General features: G+C 42.2%; 1 protein-coding gene across 4 annotated transcripts in view; it reads right to left on the bottom strand.

The window, feature by feature from the left end:
- SPIRE1 (spire type actin nucleation factor 1) overlaps positions 1-19220 on the bottom strand; it is a 144173-nt gene that overhangs the window by 124247 nt on the left and 706 nt on the right. The gene's annotated exons all lie outside the window — the stretch shown is intronic.

The following is a 19220-nucleotide window of genomic DNA, read 5'->3' as shown; positions in this document are numbered from 1 at the left end:
GTGTAGCTGTTCCTGGTTATCCAGGGTGAGCCGGTGAATCCCCCCCAGAGAATGTGACAACATCCCAAGTATGCAGGGCCTGACCGCCTACACCAGTCTGCCACCAAATCCTCGCCCAGATGCTGACCCAGGAGTCAGAAAACCCCAATCACATGACATCAGAGCTTAGGACCTTGGAAATGGTCTTGCTCAATCCACTCATTTCGTAGATGAGTAACTCGAGAGGCTGCAGGGTCAAATGACTGGCGCGTGATGACACAGAGTGGGTGGCAGGCCAGGAGGACCGCCAGGCTCCCGATCGCCTGTGTGCTAGTGGGGCTGTCTTACCCTTGTCTTCCATTCCCACTTCCTAGAGCTAGTGGGACTGGGAGGGGATCGCAGGGATGCTGTGCTGTGGGGGAGAGAAGAGGAAATGGAGAAACCGCCACTCTCACACACCACTCAGGCTGGAAACCTCCAGTCTGGCACCAAGGGATTTTCACTTGACCACTTCTGCACCTTTCTTCAAGGACTGGGCACTGTTGTATAGAACCAGATATAAGGAACCCTCGAGAACCCAGAAATCATACGAGGTCACCTATGGCACTTCCAGTTGTATACACTGATGGAAGGCCTTCCCAAGTAGTGAGGTTATAAACACAGTGAAGCAGATCTTTCAATTAAATATGAAGTAGGCTGAGTTTAGGAGGACAGATTAACTGTGTGACAACATAAAATCAAATATCTGAAGTAAGGGTCTGGGGCTCAGCGGCAGAGCGCCCGACTAGCACATCAGGCCCTGGGTTCAATCTTCAACACCACATAAAAATAAATAAACAAAGGTATTGCGTCCAACTACAATTAAAAAATAAATGCTAAAACAAAATCTGAATTTAAATATTAAGTTTTCAAAATATTTCCAAATTGTCAAGAAGCACTTACACACTAAGCAGAGGGATGATTTGCACAGGAAGCCAGAAGTTTAGCTCAATGTTTCTCAACAGGAATGGGCAGGGCCGTGTTTTAAACTCTTCTTTTTAACTCATCTAAAAGACACATTCTGTTCTGAAGTTTTCCTGGATGAGCCCCTCATGATCCAGGAAATGGAACACCCTGTATCTCAATATAAAATGATAGGTAATGGTTTTAAGCAGCACACAGAGGGCTGGGGTTGTAGCTCTGTGGTAGAGCACTTGCCTAGCACATGTAAGGCACTGGGGTCAGTCCTCAGCACCACATAAAAATCAATAAATAAAATAAAAAGGTTATTGTGTCCATCTACAACTAAAACGTATTTCCCAAAAAAAAAAAAAAAAAAAGTGGTAGCAGCACACCAGTCCTGGTATAAGACATGCATCATAAGAACTCACCAGACAACACCACTCTAGCAGGCTTTTTTTCTTAATTTTTTTTTAAGCTATAGATGGACACAATACCTTTATTTTGTTTATTGATTTTTATGTAGTCCGGGGATTGAAGGTAGTGCCTCACATGTTCCGGGCAAGCACTCTACCACTGAGCCACAACCACAGCCCCATCTAGCAGGCATGTTGAGTCTTCAGTGCTGACACTCAGGTGGCTGCAGTCAGCAAATCTGCAGTCAGCAATTCTGCACATGTCACTTCCGAGGAGGCGCAGCAGGCCACAGGGCATGGCATTAAGATTACAGCTCAGCGCCCTATCTACTTCCCTCAGTGCAGCCAGATTCCCATGAACCACACAACTCTGACACAAACTTTTTCTGGCAGTGTCTCAGAAAAAGATCCCCAAGTTTTCATATGGCCAAACAGTACTTTGGAGTCAAGAGCTCTGGAACAGAAGCCTCCCACCTGGCTGAGTGATCACACCTGGAGCAGAAGCCTCCTGCCTGGCTAAGCGATCACAATGCCACACACAAACCACCGAGGAAGCACAGGGCAAACTATACCCCCAGAGACACAGAATTCCTAAACTTTTAAACAAATAGATACTTCTCTGAATTATTCTCAAATCTCTTCCTTTGTGACCACACTGGACAATGTTCAGGTCCATCTGACCATGCGAACTTGTGTGCTTTATCACAATGAACCTAGGAAGTACCTCCACTGACTGAACACATATTAAGTGCTCCTGACGATCATTAGCACTGATGACGTGGAGTGAACAAGCCGGACACGGGTCTCGTCCCATAGTGTCTACATTTAATAACACAGACCAAAAAAGAGAATGGGAAGGAAAACCAATCAAGCAAAATAATCACAACTGGTGATAACTGCTATTAAGGACACAAAAGGGAGAGAAAGAACAAGAGAAATGACTCCACTCAGGGTGGCCAGGTAAGACTCCTTGAGAAGATGCTGTTTAAACAAAGACCTCAAAGCTGAGCAGAACTGACTGCAGGCTACAGGAAAAAGCAGAAGACAGCAGTCTGTGGGGAGCACAGAGGGTCAGGAGGAGAGGAGAGGAGTGGACCACAGGCCCACATGGGCGGCCAGGGCATTAAGCCGCGACTTAAGCACAAGAGGATATTCCTGCAGGACCCGACACGGAGGGAGCCACTCCAGTGTGTTTCAAGATGGCCCAAAGGCATCCAACTGGAGGGTCACCAGGGGAGAAGGCAGCAGGCTCAGAATCAGAGGGGAAGGGCAGACGGGAGCAGAGAGGAAGGGGACCGAGAGGAAGGGGACCAAGGGAACACGCAGGAGGCCTTCAGAAGCTGGAAAAGGAAGGATGCAGTCTCCCTGGAGCCTCCAGAGGGAACACAGCCTGCCGACGCCTAGATTAAGGCTCTTATTTTCAGACTTCTGACTGCCAGAACTGTAAGATAACAATTTTATGTTGTTTTGAAGCCATGAAGTTTATGGTCATTTTTTACAGAAAACCAAGACATGGACCATCAAAGCAAAAGGACATTCCCTCTTCATTACAAATCCAGTCCCAGGAAACCATGCACACTGTACCAACCCTAGAGAGAACACCCTGGGTGAGAACTCAGACACAGCCCCCACATGGCACACAGGACGAAGGAGGCAGCATGAGGCCTCAGCATCACACTTTTTAGGTGTGATCCAGGTGGGCTGCTTCCTAAACTTAAGGAGTTAACTCAAAAAGATCCTTCTCTTCCACACTAGCTGTGCGTCTACAGGCTACCTGACCTCCCCAAGATCCGGTACAACTTAAGCCCTCACCATGCCTGGGCCCTAAGTACAAAGACCACCCAGTTTATTATTAACTTTTTTTAAGTTGTGGATGGACACAATGCATTTGTTTTGTTTACGTGGTGCTAAGGATTGAGCCCAACACCTCCCATATGCTAGGCACGCGCTGTACCACTGAGTTATAACCCAGTCCCCGCCCAATTTCTTTAAGGTCCAAGAGTCTCCTACATCTGTGCATGCTGCATTACTAGCCTGGGCATGAAAAAAATCACTGACACCCCCGAAGACGGGGGCTGGCAGGGAGCTGCAGTCATTCTCCATCTCTGCTTTCCCTCACCTTTTCACTGTCTCCACCTTTACTTCTTCCTGGCTATCCAGCTTGTGCACACCCCAGGGGTCTTATCCTACCTTGCAAGTACTTCTTCCAAAACTGACAGCACCCTAAGAGTGATTCTGGTTACGAAGATTTCTTCCATGTCCTTACACTGAACAGCTTTAGTTGATAACTTCATGTAGATGCTCTGACAATTATTTTTACAAAGATCCCCACCTTAAGGGAAATGCTACAAACAGTGGAACTGTTCTGAACACCTCTGCCAAAGATGCATTTAAAACAATAAGAGGTATCCGTCCAAACTTCCCTGAACATTTCTAAAATTACATGCCATTCAAACCCCAATAGTAACCTTTTAAAAGCTAGGAGACAAAATTATTACCAGTGAAATATCTCAATACAATAAGTTCACACTTGTCTTAGAGAGCTCAAACACAGGCTGCACTCTGATCTGAAGACCAGACATGAGAAGAGAGGTGTAAAGCCCTCCTGTTACAGCGGAGGAGGCTCAAGCTCGAAGAATAAAATGAGTCCTTAGAGGTCAAAGAACTGAGACCAACCAGCAGCTGGTCTCTCTCTCCTCACTCAATAAGGGGAAGAACAGGAATCAATAGTGCCTAAAAAGGAGGCAAAGGCCAGCACGGGGGAAGTCTGGGAATATCAGAAGCAAAATTTGCAAAGTATTGCTTTGGCTTACTATTCCTTGGTCGTGACTCATAACTATGGGCAAAAGAAAAAAAGCCATGTTTAAGCTTCACACCCACTTGAGAGGACAGAGGAATCCTTTAAATAATCAATGAGTACGACACATTTAATCAACATTTTCAAGGATCTGGAGCACAATCTTACCACTTTAAACAATTATAGACATGCACAGACACGATGCCTACACTGTTGCTCTTATCCAACAGATTTCAACTCCAAGATCCTGGTCAGGAGCATAACTTCTAATTGTTTTTTTTTTTTTTTTTTTTTTTTGGTACCAGGGATTGAACTCAGGGGTACTCAACTACTGAGCCACATCCCCAGCCCTATTTTTTGTATGTTATTTAGAGACAGGTCTCACTGAGTTGCTTAGCAGCTCACTGTTGCTGAGGCTGGCTTTGAATTCTCAATCCCCCAACCTCAGCCTGCCGAGCTGCTGGGATTACAGGCATGTGCCACTGCGCCCAGCCATAACCTCTAATTTTAATGCCACTCAGGGAACAAGTGTTCAGCCATCTATTCACACACAGGCACTGCCCAGAACTGGACTCTCCTTTGGGATGAAATAACTGCCATCTGCAGACTCTGCCCTGGGGCAGGCTCTAGGACCTTCAGCTTCAACTTTTTGGATAAAAAAGTCAGATTAGTGGCAAAGGTGACATAAACCTGCTTTATTTTCTCAAGACAGTCTATACTATGCATCCTATGCTTCATAAGTAAATTTCTTATCTTAAAAAAAAATGAAAGCCTTGCTTTTTTATTATTGCTGGTCACCTCCCAGGGACCAGAGGTTAGTCCTGGACCCAATGCCAAGGATTAAAACCCACCATTGTTTCTCCAGCACACACCACTTACTGGTTCTTTGCTATGGCTACAGGCTGCAGCTTGGGGCCCAGATGAGAAAGCAGTTTCCAGAGAGGCTAAGCACTGTGGAGGACCAACACACCGATTCTGTCCCTTGCTCATTAGGTCTCCTTGCCTCCACCACTCCAATCTAGGAGGAAATGTGTCCCACAGCTCCCCAAGCAGTTCCATGACAAAATATTAGAAATTTAACTTTTCAAAACAAGAGTTCTTAATTATCAGTGTTGTTTTTCTCTTTGTATTCAACAACCTTAATATTCTCTCATAGAACAAACATCATAAATATCATTAAATGTCAAGTTTTTTCCCCTGAAAAATGATTACTTCAGTTTTAGCAGAGGTTTTCTCAACATAGCTCAAATATCACCTTGTCTGTTTTATGTAATGTGGCAACACCAAAAGTTACCAGAGAAAACAGGTTTCACCTCTGCTGCCAGCTGCAGCCAGCCAGTCATGGCTGTGTAGAACTCGATCTTCAGAAGACCTCTTCGGACAGATGGCAGGTGGGAGGTGCAGCCTGGGCACAGGAAGGCAGGAGATCAGCCCTGGGGCCACAGAACTGACACTCCTCCATAGAGCACAGAGATAGCGGAATCTGTGATACTTTTTGTAAACACTTACATTTTCTCTAGCAATAATAATTAAAAGATTGCTTAAATTTCATGAAATTTAAAAATACACTTAAGACCACACTTCCTTCAAGAACAAGAACTGGGAGGGGACTCCCGGGCAGAATCGCCACTGCCTCCTAAATGTCCTGTCAGTGAAGGTCCTGTGTCCCTTCCATATATCCCTGCACATCCTTAGGATCTCCTCCCCACTGTGACCCAGGACCATGCAAGAGATCTTCCAGTCAGGAAGGGCCCTGCCAGGCAGCTCAGGTACTTCTATCTTGCTGGCCCTATCTCCCCTTAGATAGATCACAACTCCACCATCCATATCCATTTACCTCTTTATTACTCATCCCTATCAAGATTTGAGTATATCTGGGCTGGGGATGTGGCTCAAGTGGTAGCGCGCTCGCCTGGCATGCGTGCGGCCCGGGTTCGATCCTCAGCACCACATACCAACAAAGATGTTGTGTCCACCGAGAACTAAGAAAAAATAAATAAATATTAAAAATTCTCTCTCTCTCTCTCTCTCTCTCTCTCTCTCTGTCCCCCACTCTCTCTTTAAAAAAAAAAAAAAAAAAAAAAAGATTTGAGTATATCTGATTTAAACTACAAAAAAAAAAAAAAAAAAACCTAGGTAGGGACAGGAGGAGGGTGACTCAGTGGTACAGCACTTGCCCAGCAGGAAAGAGGCCCTGGGTTCCATCCCCAGCACTGCCTCCCTACACACACATACACAAACCTACTAAGGAACACATTTTTATCTATTTAAATTTTCATTCATATAAATATTTATAAACACAGACACACATGGAGAGAGAGAAGGAGAAGGGGGAGAGAGTTAAAAAAAAAAAAAAAAGCTTTGCTTTTTATTATACTTGTGAGTAAAATACTAAGTTTTTGTTTGGGTGCTAGGGATTGAACCCAGGGCCTTGGGCACAGGTACCTTACCACTGAGCTGCATTCCCTGCCCAGGATCTTTAAGTACAAACAGAACAAAATGACATTAACTAAAAGGAAAACATGAGTTTGGGAGCAACTATTATGACAATTTCCCATCAAAATTAAATTTTAACACACCAAGCAAAGAATCATCCAAATGTTTCACTTTGTCTAAGCTATCTTCTCTTACAGATCTTACGTAAAATTTGTTCCGACAGTTCAGGGGAAATGCTGTATTTACATTATTTTTATTATTAATGGAAATAAGCTCTCTTTCACTCCCCAAAAGGTTTTAAAAAGCTAAATTAATTAGAAAGTAATATACAATGAGTTAAAAAGTAGTAAAGAACAGGAAAAACAAGATTATACACACGGAAAGCAGGTAAAACTATAAATGGTTCTCAAATGCTAATTACCTTTTTCTAGTATTCTCCAACGAAATCCCCAGTCCTTATGATCTATTCTAAAACCTAGTACAGCCCTAAGACAAATATGAATACCTACAGTTTCAGATTTTTTTCAACCTCAAGAATCATTCTATGGACCTCCAAAAATTGTATCTGATATTGTTTCAGAATTTCTTATCAATCTTGAATCAAAGAATCTTAAAATACTCATCTTTTCACAAAGGGTAATAATAGTTCAGTGACAATATATTTGTGCAGAATGTATGAGCTGACGAAATGTCCTCACACATATTCATTTAATTCTCAAAACAATTTTGTAAGAAGAGCTGAACAGCCAGGTGTGGTAGTGCACGCCTGAGGCAGGAGTATCACAAGTTCAAGGCCAGTCTGGGCAATTTGGAGAGATCCTGTCTCAAAATAAAAAATATATATATAAAGGTCTGGGGGTGAAACTCAGTGGTAGAGCACCCCTGGGTTCAATCCTCAACACACACACACACAAAAAAAGCTAACTGAATATTACTTCCATTTTATAGATTAAAAATAAGAAAAAAATAGAAAGCCAAAGGTTACATGGGTTGCTTGAGGTCACAACTAAGCAGTAAGCATCAGAGCCAAGAATCAAAACCACATCTTTTGTAGCCAAGTCTCATGTTCTTTCCATGTCACCACAGGATATTACACAGTTGATGTACAAGTACCGGGAAGAACCAAAGACAGGAGAATTGACATGACTCCATAGGAAAAGTATTTCCCCAGCCAACTGAACTTCCATGAAGCCCAAGTCATCTTCTTCCCTCCCTGACCTGCCCTCCTGCCTCCACAACACCCAGGAAGGGAGACCAGGAGTCTGAAGATTCCTGCCTCTTTCTCACCCACACATCAGGAACTCAAGAGCCTCGCCCTGCTCCAGTTCCCCTTGTCAGCCCTCCATCCTCTGGTCTGAGTAGCCCTTGCGCCCCTGAGTGGTTCTTCAACTCAGAGCAATCAGGATCTAAAGACAGCGTGGAGGGCCACTAGCATCTTGGGCCCGAGCCTCACCCCGTCAAGAGCCCTTCTACAAAGCCCTCCATGTCACCCTCCTGCTGCCCCTCCCTACAGGTCCTTCTTGGCCTCTCTGGTGCCCATTCCTGGGTAGCCAGAGTCCAGCCAGCATGCTCTCCCACACACATCCCTGCCCCAGGCACAGTGAACGCCCACCAGAGAGGACAAACAGGTTTAACCTCCATGCCAAGTCCAAATCACTGGTAGGGGCAGCCTGAAGCACCCTGTGAGAACGCAGGCTGTTCACAGATTTAGCAGCACCGCAGTGAGGGTTCCCAGGGGAAGTGGGGCAGCACACTGGGCACTCACCACTCCGGTGGGTGGCACACTGTCTCCCATTACACCTCCAACCTTTCGACCCCAATGCATCTGCCTCCCAGGCCTTCCTTTCACCTACTGCTCCTCCTTTACCTTGTCCAGAAACAAAACCTCTTCTGACACCAGCCAGGTGTCACAGGCAGCCAGTCGCCCTGCTCTGGGTTCACAGGTTCTACAGTCTCTGAAATTCTGAGGTCGCTGTACAGTACGCCAGGTGTCAATGCAGCTACGAGCTTCATCTAGGCATGGGTATACTGCACCCCTCATTCTATCTTCCACCTGGGGGACAGTTCACTCAGAAGGCACTCAGATATTACTGAAATTAGCAAATAAAGTCATGTAACAGGGATTCCTCTGACATAGTATTCTGAGTAAATATCCAGGAAGACAGGCCATGTCCATGACCAGGCAACTTATGGAGATTGTTATTTTATTGTTGTTGTTTTGTGTTTTTTGGTAGAGGGATTGAACCCAGGGGCACCTAACCACTGGGGCACATCCCCAGCCTTTTTTATATTTTACTTAAAGACAAGGTCTCACTAAGCTGCTCAGGGACTCAGTTGCTGAGTCTGGCTTTGAACTTGTGATCCTCCTGCCTCAGCCTCTCAAGCTGGAATTACTAGTATGCACCACCGTGCCAGGCCCTATGGGGATTGTTAATGGCACTCTACCATACCTGTCAAATATAATAACCTAGCTTTATTTCTCAGAAACAAAAGGTATTAAGATATTAAATAAGAATTTGGCTTCTAATTATATTGGGGAGGGTGAAGAAAATGGGAAATAAGGTGGAAAGACAATAGTTCTACTTAAAAAAAAAAATCAATATAACCTAAGGGTCAGTTTTCATAAGCTAAACACAGGCCATGAAGTGCTGATATTATTAGGAATAAAACCTATCCACATATGACACTAATATCTCCCTCTCACATTCTCTCCCTTCTCCCCCTCTCTGCAGTGGATCAAACCCAGGTACTCATGCACACTAAGCAATCATTCTACCATTAAGCTACATCCCCAGTACTTTAGCTTTACTTCAAATAGACAAATAATAATTGTATATATAGCTATGGGGTATAAAGTGATATTTTAACATGTATATATTGTGGAATGATCACATCAGAGTACCCAGCATATCTAACAGCTCAAATAGTTATTTCTTTGCAGTAAGAATTCTTGCCAGGCACAATGGCACACATCTGTATTCTGAGCAGCTCAGGAGGCTGAGGCAAGAGTATCACAAGTTCAAGGCCAGCCTCAGCAACTTAGCAAGGCTTTAAGCAACTTAGCAAGACCCTGTCTCTAAATAAAAAATAAAAAAGGACGAGGATGTGGTTCAGTGGTTAAACATCCCTGGTACCAAAAAAAAAAAAAAAAAAAAAAAAAGAATTCTTAAAATCCTCTCCTTTACCTATTTTGATTTTAGGGTGTAGGAGGGTAGAGGAGTAAGAGGCATTGAATCCAACACTGCTAGGCAAGTGCTCTACCACTGAGCTACATTCCCAGCCCTTCTTTTAGCTATTTTGAAATATACATTATTAATAACCTTAGTCACATAAAATTTATACTGATGTCCTAGACTGGTTTTTTTTTTAAAAGGTTGTGTTTAAAAATCGCATTGGAAAACTTTTGGCAAAAATACAATATCTATTAATGTTGAACACCCACCGTGAACTAACCACTGCATATTTAAATATTTGACACAAATGCTATACCTATACCAAAAGATATGTTCATAATGTTTATAGCAGTATCACAGTATCTAATAAATGGGTCTCTGAAACTCAGAGTCCAGGTAGAGTGAGATGGGAACAGTACAGTCACGCATTGGAATGTCACACTAAAATACGAACAAATGAATTGAAACAAGGTTCAACCTCACAAAGGCTAGGAAAAAAAAAAAGATGTAAAACTATACACACTATGGGTTCTGTATAAGCTCATCAGTAGACAGAGCTCACAAGGCAAGCAGGCACAACGGCCATGACCAGACACAGGTAGGCCACCCTGATGCTAGCAGTGCTGTACCGGCTACACGTGTTCCAAGGCTACATGTATCTATTCATGCTGCAAAACTCATCATGTAGGACTTATGCACTTTACATTGTGTGACATTTTAAATAAATTTGCTTTAAAAATATTGACGAAAGGCCAGGAACAGTGGCACATGCCTGTCATCCCAGCAGCTTAGGAGGCTGAGGCAGGAGGATTGCAAGTCCAAAGCCAGCCTCAACAACTTAGCAAGGCTCTAAGCAACCTAGCAATTAAAATTTAAAAGGGCTTGGGGTGTGGTTCAGAAGTAAAGTACCTCTGGGTTCAATCCCCACTACCAAAAATAAATAAATAAATAAAATTAGAACAAAAGTATTTTTAAAGCATAAGACAAAACTGAGATGTCTTCAGACCAACAAAAACAGTGAATTCAACAATGACAGGGCCTGCTCTAAAGGAAATACTAAAAGGAGTTCCTCAGTGGGACAAATAGACCCAGAATTAGATACAGTAATCCAAGAAAAAGAGCAAATATAGTCAGCCCAAGTTCACATCAGTGGATTTGACCAATTGTGGATACAAAAACACTGTGCCTATACTAAACATACACACACTCCCACCCCATCACTAGTCCTTGAACAATATAACTATTTACATAGCATATATGTTATACTGGGAATTATAAATCATATAGAGATTTTTTTTTATTGGTTGTTCACAACATTACAAAGCTCTTGACATATCATATTTCATACATTAGATTGAAGTGGGTTATGAACTCCCAATTTTTACCCCAAAGGCAGATTGCAGAATCACATCAGTTACACATCCACAATTTTACATAATGCCCTATTAGTAACTGTTGTATTCTGCTACCTTTCCTATCATATAGAGATGATTCAAACTACACGGAGATGTACACACAGGTTATATATAAATATTTCACCATTTTATATATGAGACTTGAGCATTCGTGGATTTTGATACTGGGGATAGTACTGGAACTAATCTCCTGTGGACACTGAGAAAGATGTTTTAGTAGTACTTCGAAAATAGTTTTGAAGTTGCAAATTCCCTGGAAGGACTGAGTTGACTTTTTGTAAAACAATCTAATGAATATTATATTGTGTTAAAATACTGTCTTTTGGCATTTAAAATATATGAACTGTTGGGCACGGTGGCTCACACCTATAAACCCAGGGGCTCAGGAGGCTGGAGCAGGAGGATCGCAAGTTCAAGCAACTTAGCAAGGTCCTAAGCAAACTTAGCAAGACCCTATTTCAAAATATTTTTAAAAAGGGGGGTACTGGGAATGTATCTCAGTGGTTAAGCACTCCTGGGTTTAATCCTCAATACCAAAATAAACAAACAAATTAATTAATTAAATATATTAACTAAAATACAGAGTTAATGTTCTAAGGTCTTTGCATTACACAGAAAGTAATACAACAATTTATGTGAGATTTAATAAGTCAATAATGCATGTTGTAAGGCAACTACAAGAAAAAAAATGGAATATTACAATGAAGAAGAAAATTTAATAATTTTTAAAAATATTCATAGAGAATGAGAAAATGTATACAGAGCAGGTGGGACAAATAGAAAACAAATAAGGGCAGATTTTTTTAAAAGCCAAATATTAGTAATTCAGCAGTGTTTACAGCAGTGCTTGAAACAACTAAAAAATTCCAAACTATTCATAATGCACGTCAACAGCAGAATGGATACAACAATTCAGGTATTGTCATATAGTTGAATACTATGCAACAAATAATGTAAGTCATGAATGCAAAGTTGATTAAAAGAAGTCACACAGAGGGGCTGGGGAGATGTAGTTGGTAGAGGACTTGCCTCACATGTGTAAGGCCCTGAGTTCAACCCCAGCACTACACACACACACACACAAAAAAAGCCAGACCAGTTGGGAGTACTGCTTGGTGATGGAGTCCATGCCAAGCAGGCCAGGTCCTCGGTTCTATCCCCAGCACCAAACAAAAGAAAAAGATTTTCAAAAAGCAGACATAAGCACAATGTAAGATTCTTTTTTGTTTTTTGTTTTTTTTTATTTAATTTTTAATATTTATTTCTAGTTTTCGGCAGACACAACATCTTTGTTTGTATGTGGTGCTGAGGATCGAACCCGGGCCACACGCATGCCAGGCGAGCGCGCTACCGCTTGAGCCACATCCCCAGCCCCCACAATGTAAGATTCTGAATCAAGCAAATCCAATCTCTGGTGACAAAAACTAAGACAATGATTAGCTGAGCTGAGGGCTCTGGGTGACTGGTGGTGTCCTCTTTCTTGCTCTGATTTGGTCTGGTCTGGTCCTGTTTTGTATGCTGAGTGTGGTTCTTACTGGGTTGGTATTTACATGGTTGTATTACTAATGACTTGGGCACTTCCCTGTATTTATGTATTTATTTTTCAAAAAATATTGCAGGGAAAAACCGGAAAAAGCCCAAGAAGCCCAAGAAATAAGTTCTGAGTAAGAAATGTGGAAAAAAAATGCTTTTTAGTTAGAAGTGGCCAATTATTTATCTTCAAATATATACAACATGCACACCAACAAAAAAAAGTCTGTTAAGAGATCCTTATAGTACTTGGTTATCAGCCCACCACCTGCTCAACTAGATGATTCAAACTATACGATGAAATGCACTTGAACTGGTTAAAAATCTGACGAGGAATTTGAATGAGAATAATGCCAGCAACAAAACAAGCAAGATGTCAGGGAACATCCTCCCCTTCACACACTTGAGAACGCACAGGACGCAGCCGGGGGGCACTGGCTTGCGAGCAGCAAAGGCTGCATCAGGTGGCCCAAGTAGATTCAAAGCAGGAAAAAACAAACCCTGCCTGGCTGTGCCACCAAAGTAACCACACAGAACTAGCACTGGAGAAAATATTGTGACCTTTCCCAACTAACTTGCATCGCTTTATATGCTATGTATCAGTGTTTTTCACATTCCTAAAGTAAATATGATCCCAGCTAGCAATCTGAAATACTCAGCCAACGCTGTGCCTGACCACACTGTTTTCATCTCTCTTGTTTGTGTAAGATGTTCCACGAGCAGATCCGCACACCACAAGGAGTGTATTGTACCTACACATTGCACTTGAGAGCCCTAATGAAAGCGCACATTTGCAAACAGGGAACCATTTCAAATGTGGCTGACTGGCTATCACTTAGATGGTTATGCTACTGTTTTAGGGACACCATCAGTCCAGTCTCCACAGCTGCTTGAAAGAGGGAGGCCAATGACCTTGAGATTTCCCAAACCATTTCTTGACCATTCGCACACCTCAGTCAATGAATGCTTGCCCACTACACCCAGGCAGCCTCCCCTGAGCGCCAGGAGTCTATTTCAACATCCCAGCAAAGGCTTCTCTGGCTTCAGCTCCCAGGCATTTCTCCCTCTGACACACAGCCTGCTGTCACCCTCCCTACTCAGCCTGGCTCTGTGGTATCCAGTAAATACCTGCTGAGCAAAGGAAAGGACAGTGGCTTCCAGCAGAAGCAGAACACCAGCAAAAAACCCCAAACCTAGCAGTATGAGCACCAAAAGGAATGAAGCTAACACTGCAATTCTCCTACATTAAAACAAAAACTAAACTGGAGCAGCAGCAAGCATAGGTGGGGCTCAGCTTTTGGGGTCCACCTGTTCCCAGCCAAGGAACCACAGCTCCTTAGAGGTTCAGCCAATGCCAGGTGCTGGGCAGGAAATACACAACGAGACTCAAAACACCCTGCAGTGCCAAAAAGCAAGGATGTGTGCCACCAAAAAGGATGGCTGAAGGGTAAAAGGCCAGTGGCCACCCCAAAGGAGAGCCACAGTGGCAATAGCTAGAACTATCTGAGCAGCAAAAGAGTGTAAGTGGATAATGACCAAAGTACAAAATATGTGGGAATCCAGACTGATGAAAATAGGTGACTGGATCAATAAGTAAATGGGGGAAGGGGACAATCTCACCTGGCCCTCTTTCTGAATGAGGCTGGACTTAGCATCCCATTTCTAAACAAGAGCACAGAAAAGGTGAAAACAATAACTTGGCAGAGAAACCGGGAAAAAACTTGCTTAACTAAGTGTCAAGGTTAACATAGTGTCTGACGTTCCAGGCCCCAGCACCACCTGAGAAGAGCCCTTCTCCTCTAGAATTCTCTTCCAGCACCCTCGTCTAGACACTCCCAAATGGAGAGACACTTCACCAGGAAACTGTCACAGACCAAAACAGAACAAGCAGTACGACTAACTGCAGGACAGCATCTGGGCAGGATTTCTACAGAGGAAAGAGGCAGAAAACTTGGGGGAACCCAAGGCACGTAAGGAGCTCAGGGAAACAGTAGTATACCACTGCTGGCCTTCATGCAGTTCTGAGGTGCTAGCACCACAGGAAGTGGGTGAGGGGCACATGGAATTCTCTGAATTATCACTGTACTTTTCTGTAAACTTAAAATTCTGTCCAAAATAAAATTGTTGTTGTTGTTGTCGACGTTGTTTTGGGGGGGACGGGTAACAAATAGTATTTCCTTCATCCTTTTAAATACTTGAAAGAGACCCTTTTCTTGTGTTCCACTTGGACAACAAGAAGCAAGTGGAACTACAGAGAGCCTTGTGACACCCCTAAGGAAAAGGGATGGGAACTGCTGCCTGCAGAACCTGTGACCTTACAGTTGAGCTCACCCAGGGCTCTCACCAACCAACACATGACCCTTGGCAGATCAATGATTGTTCTCATTCAGTCAAAACTTATAGCGAGACTAATGCTTTCTTGACAGACCCCCAAGTTACTGAAGCACCAACACCTGAATATAAATTCTTTGTTTCCCTTTGCATGAGACAGAAAAAAAGACAGAAATCATGTGCTCTTTCAGAATCTCTCCCCAAAGCGCACTGACCACACAATCCAAGTGAAAGTATGTTGGAAGGTGACACTGAGAGTGACTTTGATCTTATCTAATCATGATTTAGTTTTGCAAATGAACTGGGAGGGGCCTGGGTAAATAAAGGGGCTTGAAATTTAAGGTCTCATTTAACTTCATGGCAAATTTACCACTCTGTTTAGGTTTTATTTTCTCCTTTTCAATGACTACAACTTTTTAAGTTTAAATAACCCATGAAAACTAGAACACCACTTGCACATAGTAGAAACCCACCGTACAGAAGATGAGTCTTACCTATTCCTGTCCGATCAGGCATTTACCAGCCCTTAATCTCACCATTAACCCCCAACACCTGCCCTGGACTCACACACATACCTCCTATGTTCTTTTCATTTAATGGCCAGGATGTAATCACACAAGAAATAAAACGAGAGTGGACAAAAATGTTTTTAAACATGTTTTCATTACCTCCACCTTCTCCACAAATATTTTCTCTTAAAAATCCAATGAGATATTATTCCAACACCATTCTCACCAATAAATTAGCAAGAATCTTACTGAGAAGCTGACTGATCATATCCTCTTTTCAAATCCCAAACAAAGCCTGAATGTTCCCTACACCAAGAAACCATTCTCAAGGGATGTCTTTATTAGTGTGCACACAGCCTTCATTGTTCCTCCCAGGAAAACCTATTACTAACCTTAAGGTTATTTAAAATCAAGATGTGACCATAATTTTTAAAATGTTCTTTACACAACCAAAACTAAAGGCATATTTAAAAAAGTGAAATAAAATTTTTAAATAAATGACTGCTGTCATTTAATGTGTTTAAGTCCTGAAGGCTGACAGCCCATGCATGATTCTAATTTCTAATATTATGCTATTAGTAAATCTTTGTGGCATTCCAGAAAAACAAATGTTTTAATCTTTTAAGATCTAGAATATTACCTCAATTTCATCAGTTACTACTTCCTAAACATACCAAAGTGCACTCTAAGTGCCAGTTAGTTTTCCTCGTGAGCACCCAGAACCCATATCCTTAGGTCCTTGACTGTCAGCATGTGAAAATGAAAACTTCATCACTCTGCACCTAAGAAACTCTCCCCACAATAAGGTCTGATGAGCACAACTGCTTGAACATTGGGGAAGATAAGAATGTTACATAAACTACCTAAGAAGAATCATAAACCTCCTGATTCCAGGCAATCTAGCCTCCTGTCATCACAGAAACACTTCATAAAACACACTGCTGGTTTTACAATCCACAATTTCCCTTTTCCTTATCTCCCTCAGTTTTATACCACACTGCTCTGAGATATATCTGAATGCTAAATAAAATCACTTGTTCTTCCTTCCAATGTGTCTCATTTCTATGCCTTGGACAATTTTCGTCATTTTCTATTTCTCCTATAATGTACTCCTATTTGTTTTATCCAAGCTAAATGGAACTGTTCTGGGATGGATCTGCAGAGTCAGCCCTCAGTATCTGTGGGTTGCCACATAATGCTAAGTATCAAAAGCAATTTATAGAAGATGTGCTAATGTTACATGCAAGCACCATGCCAGTCCAAGGATTTGGGTATTTGCAAGGGATCTGGAACCAAACTCCCTCAATGCTGAGGGAGGATCACTCTCTTTAAAAGAACTGGTCTAGGAGTGAAGCACAGTGGTTGAGCCCTTGCCTAGTATGCCTGAGGCCATATGTTGAATCTCCAGCACCACAAAAAAACAGTAAAACAGAACTAAAGTCAATTATTACTACATTCAGCCCCCAAACAAGGTGGTAAAGCTTATGAGGTTCTCTTTCTTCTGATGGGGCTAACTGGGATGATATCAGCGGCAGCAAGAAGCAATGCCACCATTTGTTCAGCTCAGCAAACTGAAAGGTGTGCTCACCTAAGGACTACCACCAGTATCCACTGCTACACATGAACACACTCCTGGGCACATCTGTAACCTTCAACAGGGGATAATTTTGTCCTCAGGAAATAGTTGGCAATGTCTGTAGGCTTTTTATTGTCACAAATAGGGCTTACTGGCATCCAGTGGTAGAAACCCAAGATGCTGCACAGGAGGCCTCCACAGAAAGAACTATTCATCCAAAAATAGCTATTCAGCTGAGAAACCCTTGCCTAGGGGTTGGGGGTGTAGCTCAGTGGTAGAGCACCTGCCTAGCATGGCAAAGCCATGGGTTCAACCCCTGGCACCAAAAAGAAAAATAGCCCTTAGACATCTGTTTCAATTCTGAGTAGAAATAAAAAACAGCTTAACTACAGGCACTGTTGTGGTATGAAAGGATCAGGGGATAGGGTAAAAAAGTGTCAGGCACTTTAGATATATTTATTTCACTTAAACCTTTCCTGGATAGGGGAAAAGAAAAAAAAAAGACATGTATTATGCTTTTATACAGAAGGCTGGACACAAGAGGGTTAAGGAACTTATTCAAGGTCATTCAGCTACAAAGGAATCAAAACAAATCTGTCATTCGGCAGTACTACAAAGAGTAGAGGTTAAAAAGACTTGGATTAAATTCAGAATTCCCAGTATGACTTTCAGCAAGTAGATGGACTCCCTAAGCCTCCATTTAGAAAATAACTCAATGTATAACATTTGAAAATGTAAACAATGCTGATTATTAACCACATATAATCACACTAAATACAAGAGGAAAAATGCTTCTTACAATGGATGTTGTATAAATACAATTTTTCCTTAAAACTAGAACTTACACAAGTATGCCCAGTGCCAAATTACTCATCACTTCTAAGCATCATGATTAAATATTCAAAAACACTATGTCTTGCACAGCCATGCAGCTACTTGTAAATCCTGAGAAAATAAGTTAATATCAATAAGATTTTATAATGGACTTCCTAAACATTTTTAACAGGGCCTGAAATGCTCATGACTTCATCAACATTGATCAGGTTCTCTCCACAGCTGACAGCAGAGGTCACATGCAGAAGGAAGGGAGGAAGAGGACAGTTGCACACCCATGCCATTTCTGCTCACTATTCTCTCCGCAGTGCATTACACTGAGACTACACTAGGATGTCTAAAATCATGCATGTCATATAAGGAAAGTTCTAACTACAACAACAATAAAAAACCCGTCAGTCTTTGGCAGCTGGAGTACTCTCTTTGGAGTAAGTTGAGGAAACAGACTATTCAAAACCAGGGTTTTTCTCTCTGGAAAGCACCAAGGCTGCTTCTAAAAGCAGGCTGCTTACCACTTCTCCTAGAAAACAGCTAAGTACCAAGGCATAGCTTCACTATCCTTTCAAAAAGGTATCTTTTCATTCCATCTTAATACTCTAAATAAATGATAACTGCAGGTAGTATTTACAACTGAGTCCAAGTCCAGACACAACAAATGCATCAGATCCAGAAAATCTGAAATATAATTTCAAAAGAATCTTCAAAAGGCTGGCTTTAAATAACACAATGTATGCGCGTGTGGATACATCACATGGTACCTCAAAAATATGTGCAATTGGAGGACAAATCAGTTTAAAAAATTAGAAGCTGACTTTAAATAAATAAAAATGGGTTTAACACACACACACACACACACACAGAAAGAGAAATGTTCTGGTAGGACTAAAAGAATAACTATAATCTTGAATGTTTTTAATTTAGAAAAGGATTTTCACTGAATGCCATTTTTACAGACTAATTCTGAATTACATCTTTCACGTTAAGCATTTTGACATTTCCATCAACTTTCTCAAAGTGGAAGGTGGGTTGTTTTCCCATGTTTTAATAGACCTGCCTCTCAAAAAACGGAATTAGATAAAAACTGGCAGGAGAAACATACCGCCAACCTCCTCTTGGTCCCCAGGAGGTGCAGGTTGGTTGACACTAGACAATAGGTGACCAAGCCGTTTCCCCTCTGCCCTCAACATTCAGTCAAGTCTTTACTGAGGAGCCTGTTTGTCATCTCGGCAAAACCCAACACCGGCAAACCACGTCCGCGGCTTCCAGGAGCCCTGCAGTCCTGAGT

Source organism: Spermophilus citellus (assembly GCF_964194105.1).
Source record: "Spermophilus citellus genome assembly, chromosome: 12".
NCBI lineage: Eukaryota > Metazoa > Chordata > Mammalia > Rodentia > Sciuridae > Spermophilus > Spermophilus citellus.
Note: the sequence above shows the minus strand (reverse complement) of the source record. Positions and strands in the feature narration are given on the sequence as shown.